We start from the raw sequence: 13172 nt of genomic DNA, 5'->3' as shown, positions 1-13172 counted from the left end.
AAATAACAGTTTAATACACTACAAAAATCTTTTTTCTCTTGCTTTTCCTACACACGAAAACTGAAAATGTAATCTTTGCTAAAAGGGTTGAGATTTGTGCCTCTTATGGTTTTTCAAGATTTAAATAAAAGTTTTTGTGTTTGCTTCTGGAATAAAAATGCAAAATGACCCAAAATACTTTTAAAATATTCAAATTTTCCAACTGTGCCTAATATGACACATTTTAAACTTCAAAGAAATAGTGATTTATCCAATAAAACAAGTTGTATGTTTTTGAGCAAAGGCTCAAAATTCCTTTTGCCTGTCTATGCTTCCCATGCCTGTCCATGATTTAAATCACTGAGTGTCTTGTCTCCATTTGGAGGCTTGAATATATTTTTTTCCAATTTGTAGTCTTAATTTACTTCAGATTTTGTGGTTTTGTTTTGTTTTTTAGAGACAGGATCTCTCTCTTGGCCACACTGGGGTGCAGTGGCATGATCATGGCTCATGTAACTTCAAAATTCTGGGTTCAAGTGATCCTCACTCCTGATAGCTGGGACTACAGATGCCCACTACTGCATCTGGCTAAGTTTTCTTATTTTTTGTAGAGACAGGGTCTCACCGTGTTGTCCAGGCTGGTCTCAAACTGCTGGCCTAAAGCAGTCCTCCTGCCTTGGCCTCCCAAAGTACTGGCATTACAGGCATGATCCCCTGTGCCTGGCCAGTCACTCAGTTTTAATATCATTTTTCTATTTTTATTTTATTTTTTTGAGAGGGGATATATATATAAATATATATATATATTTATATATATATATATGTATTTATGGAGTACTTGAGATGTCCTGATACAGGCATGCAATGTGAAATAAGTGCATCATGGAGAATGGGGTATGTAACCCCTCAAGCACTTATCCTATGAGTTATAAACAACCCAATTATACTCTTTAAGTTGTTTTATAATGTACAATTAAGTTATTATTGACTATAGTCACCCTATTGTGCCATCAAGTAGGTCTTATTCATTCTTTCTAGTTATTTCTTTTTGTACCCATTAATCATCCCCACTTCCCCTCTAGATCCCCAATGCCCTTCTCTGCCTCTGGTAACTATGCTTCTACTCTCTATGTCCATGAGTCCAATTGTTTTAATTTTTAGATCCCACAGATAAGTGAGAACATGTGATGTTTGTCTTTCTGTGCCTGGCTTATTTCACTTAACATAATGATCTTCAGTGCCATTCATGTTGTTTCAAATGATTGGATTTCTTTCTTTTTTATGGCTGCATAGTACTCCATTATGAATATGTACCGCATTTTCTCTATCTATTCATCTGTTAATATTGTTTTTCTAAAGAGATAGCTAAAAGATTTTATTTAAAACTCATCAACATATAGACTATGATAATGTGATATGTGAAAAAAATTGCCTGTTGAAGTAGAGGTCATAGCCATAGTTTTACCGAAAATCAAAACGAGCTTGAAAGAAACATCTGTTAAAAAGTTCTAAATAAAATTTTTAACAGGAAAGAAAAAATAATCTGTAAAAACACACAACTTTTTCAAATATTAAAAAATATTGCTGAGATATGTTCCTGAGCTTACTCCCTTCTGCCTGTGGATGCCGCTGAGGATGCATTGTTAAAGTCCTTTCTTCGCCCTACTGTCATGTCTAAGTCAGAGTCATCTAAAGAGCCTGAACAGCTGAGGAAGCTCTTCATTGGAAGGTTGAGCTTTGAAACAACCCATGAGAGACTGAGGAGCTATTTTGAGCAGTGGGGAACTCTCATGGACTGTGTGGTGATGAGTGATCCAAACACCAAGCCCTCCAGGGGCTTTGGGTTTGTCACATATGCCACTGTGGAGGAGGTGGATGCAGCCATGAATGCAAGGCCACACGAGGTGAATGGAAGAGTTGCGGAACCAAAGAGAGCTGTCTCAAGAGAAGATTCTCAAAGACCAGGTGCCCACTTAACTGTGAAAAAGATATTTGTCGGTAGCATTAAAGAAGACACTGAAGAACATTATTTTGAATAATGAGATTATTTTGAACAGTATGGAAAAGTTGAAGTGATTGAAATCATGACTGACAGAGGCAGTGGCAAGAAAAGGGGCTTTGCCTTTATAACCTTTGACGACCATGACTCCATGGATAAGACTATCATTAAGAAATACCGGCCGGGCGCGGTGGCTCAAGCCTGTAATCCCAGCACTTTGGGAGGCCGAGGCGGGTGGATCACAAGGTCAAGAGATCGAGACCATCCTGGTCAACATGGTGAAACCCCGTCTCTACTAATACAAAAAATTAGCTGGGCACGGTGGCGCGTGCCTGTAATCCCAGCTACTCAGGAGGCTGAGGCAGGAGAATTGCCTGAACCCAGGAGGTGGAGGTTGCGGTGAGCCGAGATCGCGTCATTGCACTCCAGCCTGGGTATCAAGAGCGAAACTCCGTCTCAAAAAAAAAAAAAAAGAAATACCATACTGTGAGTGGCCACAACTGTGAAGTTAGGAAAGCCCTGTCAAAGCAAGAGCTGGCTAGTGCTTCATCCAACCAAAGAGGTCGAAGTGGTTCTGGAAACTTTGGTGGTGGACATGGAGGTGGTTTTGATGGGAATGACAACTGGTCATGGAGGAAACTTTAGTGGTTGTGGTGGCTTTGGTGGCAGCCATGGTGGTGGTGGATATGGTGGCAGTGGGGATGGCTATAATGGATTTGGTAATGATGGAAGCAGTGTTGGAGGTGGTGGAAGCTACAAAGATTTTGGCAGTTACAACAATCAGTCTTCAGGTTTTGGACCCGTGAAGGGAGGAAACTTTGGAGGCAGAAGCTCTGGCCCCTATGGTGGTGGAGGCCAATACTTTGCCAAACCACTAAACCAAGGTGGCTATCGTTGTTCCAGTAGCAGCAGTAGCTATGGCAGTGGCAGATTTTAATTAGGAAACAGAGCTTATCAGGAGAGGAGAGCCAGAGAAGTGACAGGGAAGCTACAAGTTATAATGAATTTGTGAACTCAGTCAAGCACAGTGGTAGCAGGGCCTAGATACTACAGAGAAGACATGTTTTAGACAAATACTCAGGTATGTGGGCAAAAAACTTGAGGACTGTATTTGTGACTAATTGTATAACAGATTATTTTAGTTTCTGTTCTGTGGAAAGTATAAAGCATTCCAACAAAGGGTTTTAATGTAGATTTTTTTTTTTTTGCACTCATGCTGTTGATTGCTAAATGTAATAGTCTGATTGTGATGCTAAATACATGTCTTTTTTTAATTTGCTGTGTAAAGTTAGTTTACTCTGAAACCATCTCGGTAAATCTCCCCCAACAGTGTGAAGTTAGAATTCCTTCAGGGTGAAGCCAGGTTCTATTTGGAATTTATATACAACCTGCTTGGGTGGAGAAACCATTGTCTTTAGAAACCTTAGTGTAGTTGAACTGATAGTTATTGTTGTAACCTGAAGTTCACCATTCAAAGGGGTTACCCAAGCAAAATCATGGAATTATTGGTTATAAAAATGATTCTTGGAACATCCTATGCAATATATCTAAATTGAATAATTGTACCAGATAAAATTATAGATGGGAATGAAGCTTGTATATCATCCATTATCATGTATAATCAATAAATGATTTAATTCTCTTGAAAAGAAATATTGCTTTACTATGTATGATACTGTGGCTTAAATAAACTTCTTAGATTATTGGACCTAAATGATAATATTCTTCTCTATCATCATTAAAATATTGGCCAAGACTTGCTTACATAAGGCACTTAGTAAGAGTAGGCAAAGTTAGGAAGATAATCCCTGAACACATAGAATTAATTATTAAACAAAAATTTTCGAGGCTGATACAAATAATAACTAAAATGTATTAAACACATATTATTTGGCAGTACTTTTCTTTGTATTTAATCGCTTACAGTTATATGCTATTATATATAAAATATCATTTTTCAGATGAGGGAAAATGATTCATGAAGAGGTTAATCTATTGCCTAAAGTAAATAATTAGTAAGTAAAACATTTAGGATTCAAACTCAGAGCCCATAATCTTACCCATTATGATATCCAGCCTTTGAAGAATCAACTTAACTTGATTAAATGTGGTTGATATTTTTAAATATTAGCTTTTAAAAATATTTTTGTGTGTATATGTGAAATCCTCTACAAGAGTATTAGCTTTAAAGAGACACACAATATTGCTTTATGTGGAGAAAAACACAGAAATTGGAAACAGAAAATCAGAAAATATGCTTTTTACTAGTTGAGGATGTAAGAGAGTCTGGGGAAAAAAATCTATATTAGTATGTTAGAATCAAGGACCTTTAAAATCATATTAATAAATGCACTTATTTTACTTCAACAGTGAAATTTTCCCAGATTGCCACCTATTTTAAATTTATACTAAATGTATTATCTATATTTACCCCCCATCAGGAAGGTTTCTGATCTTTCTAAAATAAGCCATTATTTCATTTCTTTAAGAACAATTTTTTAAAAATTTACATTATTTTTTTCTATTATTCTGTGAACAATAACAACATCAAATGCTTGCAGAAACTTAATGGAATAAAAATAAAATTGAGCTGCTAACCAGACAAAAGGCTTTTATAAATTAATCACTATCATGCAACAAAAATCAGAAAGCAATTTTTCCAAGAATAAAAACTGCCCTATTTCCTATCGTGTGACTCACACTCTGAGCTATAAATAAAAGAGACCCAAAGAGACAGGATAAGAGAGATAAGAGTAAGTGAAAACACTGTTAGCTATGAATTCTGAACTAAATGAATAAGCAATTGACAAGTGGCTCATATGATTTTTTTAAAACTCTTAAAAAAACTCTATAGATTTAGTTAAATTCATTACTTTCCATAAACCACTATAGTTTATTTCTGTGGATGTGTGTGTCCATGCATGAAGTCAACTATTTTATGGATATATATCCCTGTGTATAATTTTAGTTGACTGCAATCACACTTTTGGAAGTAGGGAGAACAGAAATGAATAAGCAGCTATATATGTTTATAATTTATAGGAATATTCTGAGATATCAAGAATTATTCTTCTTTGTTAGTAACAGTGAACTCAGAGATACAGTATTTTATTAGTTTTCTCTGTGTTGGAATTATACTTACTGCCTCTTGTAATCTTCATGTATCCCAATCCCATACCATTGTATGACAAAAAATTAGATTTATCAAGTAGATTTTTACATATTTTTTTGGAGACTCACTCTGTCGCCCAGGCTTGAGTGCCGTGGCAATCTCGGCTCACTGCAACCTCTACCTCCCAGGTTCAAGCGATTCTCCATCCTCAACCTCCTGAGTAAGTGGGGTTACAGGACTGCATCACTACATCTGGATAATTTTTGTGTTTTTAGTAGAGATGGGGTTTTGCTATGTTAGCTGGGTTGGTCTAGAACGTCTGACCTCAAGTGATCCACCTGCCTTGGCTTCCAGAAGTGCTGAGATTACAGGCATGAACCACCATGACTGGCCCATTTTTACATATCCTTAAATAAATAATTCAGGACCCATAAAAACAGCATAAAAATTTATACTTATACTTATTGAATTTTAAAATACATTGCCAAATATAAGCTAGAGCTAAGAAATAATGAAATATATGAAATATGTTTTTTCAACGAAATAAGATTTAGCTATAAAAAAGAATGAAATCTTATCATTTAAAGCAACATGGATGAAACTGGAGGATGTTAAGTGAAATAAGCTAGGAACAGAAAGTTAAACATCACATGTACTCATTTATATGTGGAAACTTTAATTTATATATAATTTATATATAAATATTATATAAATATATATAAATGTAATTTATATATATTCCCCCATATATAAATATATATAATATATTTAGTATAAATTACTCATTTATATGGGGGAACTGCAAAAAGTTGATCTCACAGAAGTAAAAAGTAGAACAGAGGAAAAAACTGATGCTACAGGACAGGAAGGGTAGGGTAAAAGGAGAGATAGGGAGAAATGTGTTAAGGGATACAAAATTTCAGCTAGGTAGGAGAAATAAGTTACAGTGTTCTATATCACTGTAGGATGACTATAATTAACAATAATATATGTTTTAAATAGCTAGTTCTAACACAAATAAATAATAAATGTTTGAGATGATGAATATGCTAATTACCCTGACCTGATCATTATACATTTTATGTATCGAATATCACTATGTTCCCCATGAATATGTACAATTATTATTTGTCAGTTAATAAAGTAAACTTTAAAAGAAATACATGTTTTTAATACATAATAATAACAAACTGTTCATTAGCTCTAATAGGAAAAACTAGGACATGGATAATTGTAACCAAAGTGTCTGTAAACCTCATATTTGTAGTCTTCTGGCTCACTTATTGCCTACTCTTACTAACTGTGGTGAATTGATTGTCTCAGAGTGTCTGTTTTTTTTTTAAACAAGAAATATGAAAAAGAATAAAATATCTAAAAGGTTTTATGCCTATGTATTTGCCATAAAGCTTTTTCCTTTTCTTTGTATAGTTCTGCACTTTTATCTACAGACTCATGAGTCAGGATTCGTTTTGCAAACTGATGGGGAATTGAAATAAATTTCAAATGTAGCCAGTCCTAATTTTACTAGAAATGGCCTTCAGCATTCATCCTTCTCTTTCCTGAAACTTCCCTAGTCCCCTCCTACAAAACTATAGGAGCAACAACTTTGAGGTGATTTTTGTCTTTGAGTGTAAAGCAAGTGCTTTCAAAATATACTTTAAAATAGTGTTATTGTGATCTCTTAGTCTAAAATGGCTTTATTTATGCACAGATTCAACTAATGGCTCCTACCTCATGGAGTCTTTGATTGCAAAGAGCTATTTTCACCAGATGGGGATGTTGCATTAGGAAAGAGCAGCCCTGTAGAGTAAAAAGACAATTCTCCTACAACCAGGGAAGTGCAGAGGGCAAAAAGCTACCTGTGTTTCTTAGGATTTGGCCATAAAATAAGTGACAAACATATTTTGAAAATATTTAATGGTGATATTAATCCAGATGATTTACACTGGTTAGACATCTGCACATTAGACTTTATTTTTTTTCTTTGTTTCTTGCTTGCAAAAAGGACTTTGTTGTCAACTGCCTTTTTTTTCTATTCAGGTAAAGCATTTATAAACATCTAAATAAATGGTATTTTAAGAAGAAAGGGCAAGGATTTTTTTGTTTTTTTGAAAGTCTCTTAAGATAGTCATGTGAGTCAGTATTATTTTACCATTTCACAGTTTGTTTGTTTTAAGACAGAGTCTCGCTTAGCTGCCCAGGCTGGAGTGCAATGGCGCAATCTCAGCTTACTGCAACCTCTGCCCACTGGGTTCAAGCGATTCTCCTGCCTCAGCCTCCTGAATAGCTGGGACTACAGGTACATGCCACTATTCCCAGCTAATTTTTGTATTTTTAGTAGAGATGGGGTTTCACCATGTTGGCCAGGATGGTCTCGATCTCTTGACCTTGTGATCTGCCCACCTCAGCCTTCCAAAGTGCTGGGATTACAGGTGTCACAGTTTGTTTTTTATCCATTTTGCATTTCCTTGTTCTTAGGATGTTGTATTCTAAATTTTCCAAGTTGGTAGTTATTTATAAATATTATTAGTAACCATTGACATATTTTTGTCTATACAGTTAACCCTTGAACAACATGAGGGTCAGGGTGCCAACCCCCTTGCAGTTGAAAATCTATATATAACTTTTGACTCCCCCAAAACTTAACTACTAATAGCCTACTGTTGACCAGAAGCCTTACCTATAACATAAATGGTCAGTTAACACATATTTTATATGTTATATGCATGATATGCTGCATTCTTACAAAACAGTAAGCTAGAGAAAAGAAAATGGTATTAATAAAATCATAATGAAGAGAAAATACATTTATTTATCATTAAGTGGAAGTGGATCGTCATAAAGATCTTCATCCTTGTCACATTCACATTGGCTAGGCTGATAAGGTGGAAGAGGAGGGGTTGGTCTTGCTATCTCTGGTGGCAGAGGCAGAAAATGTGGAGGAGGTGAAAGCGGAACAGAAGAGGCAGACACACACTCGGAGTTAACTTTTATTGAAAAGAAAGCCAATAAAAGTGGACCCACATAGTATTTTTCAAGGGTTAACTGCATTATATTTTCACTAGTATTATTTTATTACATTTCTGAAGAACAATGGGTGCAGTAGACAAAATAAGATTTATAGGTATATCTCAGAGATATTCCAGGTTTGGTTACAGGCACCACCATAAAGCGAATAGCACAATAAACTGAGTTACATGAATTTTTGATTTTCCAATGTATATAGAATTTATGTTTACATTGTAGTGTAGTCTATTAAGTGTTCAATAGCATTATAGGTTAAGAAAAAGCATATATCTTACCTTAATTTAATCAATGCTTTATTGCTAAAATGTTCTAATGATCATCTAAGCCTGTAGCAAGTGGTAATCTTTTTCCTGGTGGACTTTGGAAGGTCCTGCCTCAATGTCGATATCTGCTAACTGAAGCTTGGGGTGGCTGTGGCAATTTCTGAAAGAAAACAAGACAATAGAGGAGTTTGCTGCATCGATTGGCTCCTTGAGGAAAAATTCTCTGTAGCATGTGATGCTGTTTGATAGCATTTTACCCAGATTGGAACTTCTTTCAAAACTGAAGTCAGTCTTCTCAAACCCTGCTGCTGTTTTATCAACTAAATGCATGGAATATTCTAAATTATTTTTCATCATTTCAACAATGTTCACAGCATCCTCACCAGGTGTAAATTCCACCACTTGCTTTGCTCATCCATAAGAAGCAACTCTCCACCTGTTCCAGTTTTATTATGAGAGTGCAGCAATTCAGTGACAAGTTCAGGCTCCACTTCCAGTTCTATTTCTCAGGCTATTTTCACCATATCCACCATTACAATAGTAACATCAAAGATCACGGATCACAGATCACCATAACAGATATAATAATAATGACAAAGTCTGAAATATTGTGAGAATTACCAAAATGTAATACACAGACATTAAATGAGCACATGCTTTTGGAAAAAATGGTGCCAATAGACTTGCTCGATGCAGGGTACCCACAAACCCTCAGTTTGTATAAAAATGCAGTATCTGCAAAGCACAATCAAGTGAAGCACAAAAAAGGAGGTGTGCCTGTATTCACGTGATCATCAACATTGCAAATCATGTGCTGATTCAGTCGTATAACGTGTTTTATTGTGTATAGCTCTGAGGTGAACTCTCAGCATTTAGAGTTGGAGAAGAACAAGTTTTCAGGAGAACTTCAGTTTGGGGAATTCTTTGATGTGATTAGCTTAAAAATACCTATACCCACAATTTAACAACATAAAAATAGAAACTAGTGTTGCTCGGATGTTCCCATATAAATTTTAGATGTTCATTATTAAAGCATTATTTTTAGTAAATTGAAAACAACTTGAATATGCATAAGTGGGTAAGTGAGTAAATTATGATAGTCCTCTGTTATCCTAAGAGGATTTGTTCCAAGACCCCCCGTAAATGGCTGAAATCATGAATAATACTGAACTTGATTGCCATTAGTCTCTCACCTGCAAGTTTCATGCCTTTTTCATATTAACTAAGAACTTATCACTGTGGCCATAATCATTACAGTTTGAGATGTGACAGCAAAACTAGCATGAATTTCTCATTTTTTTCTTACTACTGCATGGACGATAAGTGTACCAGAAGATGAGTTCTTATGGTAGATCTTAGCAACCTCAGTGTAAGATTTTTTTTCTTTTCTTAAGTTGAGAACTTTCATATTTTCACTTACAGAAAGCACTTAGTTGGTTTCTTTTTGGCATATACAAATTGCCAGCATCACTACTCTTGGAATTTAGGGTCATTATTAAATAAACACTTTAATATCTGACAGTCAATCTAATAACTCAGGGGTAGGGTAGACAGCGTGAATATGCTAGACAAAGGGATGACTCGCATCCCAGTGGAAGGGAGCCAGTTTTCATTGTGCTACTCAGAATGGTGCACAATTTAAAATTTGTAATTGTTTATTTCTGGAAGTTTTTCATTTAATATTTTTAGACCATAGTTGACCGTGAGTAACTGAAACCCATGGAAAGTGAAACTGCAGATAAAGCAGGACTACTATAATAGATAGAGATAAAATTAATTAACAATTTTGCTACTCTATAATTCCATACTTATAGTAAATGTAGACATATCTTCAAAGACTTGAAGGAATATCCTTAATAGAGTTAAATTTTTAAAAATACATGGTCCTATATAGTAATATTTTTACATTCTGACTTAATAAAGTCTGTTTTTTAATCCCTAGATAACAACAAAAAGCCTTATGAGAACACACAGATATACACAAAAAGGGCCATTTTGCACTTAATCTATCTATTCTGCTTCAAGTAAACTTCCAAAATTATACAACACAAAGTTTACTTTTAAAATTTTTGTTAGTCATAAGTGAGCTACAAACATTACACGTCATTCTGTATTTCAAATTGAGGGACTGGAGAAATTCTTCAAATCTTACTAGAATACATTGCTTTTCAGATTGCTTTGCCACATCTCCATACCTACATGGGTAGATCTAGGAAACAAACAAACAACAACAACAACAATAAATAAATTAAAAAAAAAAGCCAGCAATGAATATCACAACAACACAAGAAGAAGAATGAAGAATTTATCCTAGATAACTACCAGTATAGTAAACCCTCCACAGCTCACCTCCCGTATCCCAAAGGCAGTTACTGTTAGGAAATTCCAAAAGGGCTGCCCCAGCAGCTTTCACAAACCTGTCTGCTATGGCTATCACACTTTGTCCATTCTGATCTTTTCTCCTGCATGGCTTCCACTTACCCAATTCTGTGGCCTAAAAAACTATTGTCATCTGTTCATCATGAAACTAACAATGACTATACAGAGGAAAATATTTTGTCTGACTTCCATCTTATTTAAAATAATAAATTAAGCATTACTTAGAAAATAAAATATTGGAAATTTTCATATTAAAAATATGTATTGTCAGTAAAATGGGCTGAGCTGAGTAGGAAGCACCCACATTAGAGAAATAGTAGTAGGGAGTATGTGTGCTTTTTGATTGGGTAGTGGCAGGGAAGAGTTGTGAGAAAATTTACTGTTAACACTACTAGCAACTAGTCTATACCAATATTCTTAGAACTTACATGCTGCTACAGTGCTAAGCCCTTCACATAAATTATCAGGTTGATTTTCAGAATAATTTTATAAAGTAAATATGGTTATTGTCTTCATTTTTGGAAAGACAATACAGAAGCTTCTATGACTTAAGGAGTCAGGGCACATAGCTAGTAAGGGACAGTCAGGATTGACACCATATAGTGTGCACTCTGATATTCAGCATTTATTTTGAGTACCTCATTGGTGCACATTTCTGCATCCTAGAGTTTGAAGGGACTATAAAAAATAGTGTATACCCTCTAGCAATGCATGTGATGATTTTGATTTTAAAATATATTAAAATGTATTACATGAAGGATCCTGGGAAGATTAACCTGGCATTCAACGGAAGATTGAATTGGAGTAGGGGGAGATTAGGGGGAAGGGTATCAGGTAAAAAGCTATTACAGCGGTTCAGGAAATAAGCTAATGAGGGTGTTGGGAGGGGTGTTGTTGGTAAAGTTGCTTTTACATGAGAAATGGATTCTCTTCAAAGCAGAAGAATATGCATATGTAATATTAACTTAAACTGAGCTTTGGAATGCCTCTAAGTAAAGAGCTGTTATTTTACAGTCACATATAGGAAAAGGTGTGTGATGTTAAGCATACCACAAGACTATTTCCAATTGAGAAAATGATTTTTATCTAACAGTTCAAACTATCACTTAGATTATAAACATTTTCTTATGAAAATGAATAATTATTTCAAGTTTCTTTATTCAACTTTTAAATTAACATTTGTTTACTGAACATTTACTATGTGGTGCCATGAACTGGAGTTTTCATTCATATGATAGTTTTATACCTGAAACAATGTCAACCAATGAAAGAAAAGAAAAAGAAGCTAAAGGTACTTTCCTGAAATCCTTATTAAACTCATTTTTTTTTTGCATTTCAGGATAGGCACATTCTTACATTGTTTCTATCTCAGTGGAAACTGTTTGTAGTCTTATTGTTGTCTATCAAAATATGAGCATGCTTTTAAAACATGAAATCTTGTGATTAATCCATTGTCATGCATTGATCACCCATAATATATCTGTTAATCTTGAATCTCATAATCTATCAAATTTGCTTAGAGCGAGAATTATGTATATTGTTATTTGCCCAAACAACTTATAAAATGAGACCTTCTCTATATACAGGCAAAGATCAATATTAAAATTACACAATACCAATAATCTTAGGAAAAAATTTTGGGAAATAAAAACGTTATTTTCTAATCCAGATAAAGAAAAACTTGAGCTGCTTAGCATTTCAGTGTCAGTGAAATTGAATATTTAGAAATATTTTACTCCACAGAAAATCTGTCTAGTCTCATATCTCAGTTGCTTTCCAATCAATTGCATTTGTTGTAGTATAGAAATGATTAAATATTATTAAGAAAGTGATATATTGAGTCAAACTTGATTCATTGTATCTGATGCTCTTGAGAAAATATCAGCTTCCTTTTGGGGCTCTCTTTTGCTCACAGTTGAAGTGATGAGGTATAAATGACCAAAGAAAACTACGGACTTTTCTAGTCCAAAGGCTGAAGCAGACACTCAAATTGGAATCTTGTCAGAAGGAGGTGTAAAGTCAGGCTGCCACAATGATGATATCACATTCTTTGGCCACTCTTATGTGAACACTAGAGAGAATTATTTAGTGAAAAATGCTTCTTAATTCTAACAAAGTGCTAGCTCCTTCTTGGGTAGCAAATAAAACCCAGAAAATTCTCAAATGTCACAGTTATTTAACAATTTTTGAAAAGCTTTTAATATTCGTATTTTACATACATTATGCAGAGCTCTGATCTCTGATGTTTGGAGATGCAAATTCTACTTGCATGAACGACATATGAACAAGCTGCGGAAAATATAATGTAAAAATAAGAACAAAATGTTATGTAACAAAAACTCTAATTGTCTTCCTCTAATTTTTTATTTTTATTCTCTATTTTATATTCATTATATTGGTTTTTAACATATTA

The 13172-nt window shown here is 34.6% G+C and overlaps 1 pseudogene; it reads left to right on the top strand.

Annotated features, from left to right (window-relative positions):
- The first annotated feature begins 1649 nt into the window (after positions 1 to 1649).
- LOC105706543 (heterogeneous nuclear ribonucleoprotein A1-like) lies at positions 1650 to 2915 on the top strand (annotated as a pseudogene).
- Positions 2916 to 13172: the final 10257 nt, after the last annotated feature.

The sequence above is a fragment of the Aotus nancymaae genome, unplaced genomic scaffold, assembly GCF_030222135.1.
Source record: "Aotus nancymaae isolate 86718 unplaced genomic scaffold, 86718_ANA_hifiasm-v0.15.2.pri h1tg000019l, whole genome shotgun sequence".
Classification (NCBI taxonomy): domain Eukaryota; kingdom Metazoa; phylum Chordata; class Mammalia; order Primates; family Aotidae; genus Aotus; species Aotus nancymaae.
The sequence above is the reverse complement of the archived record's forward strand: the minus strand, read 5'-3'. Positions and strand labels throughout refer to the sequence as shown.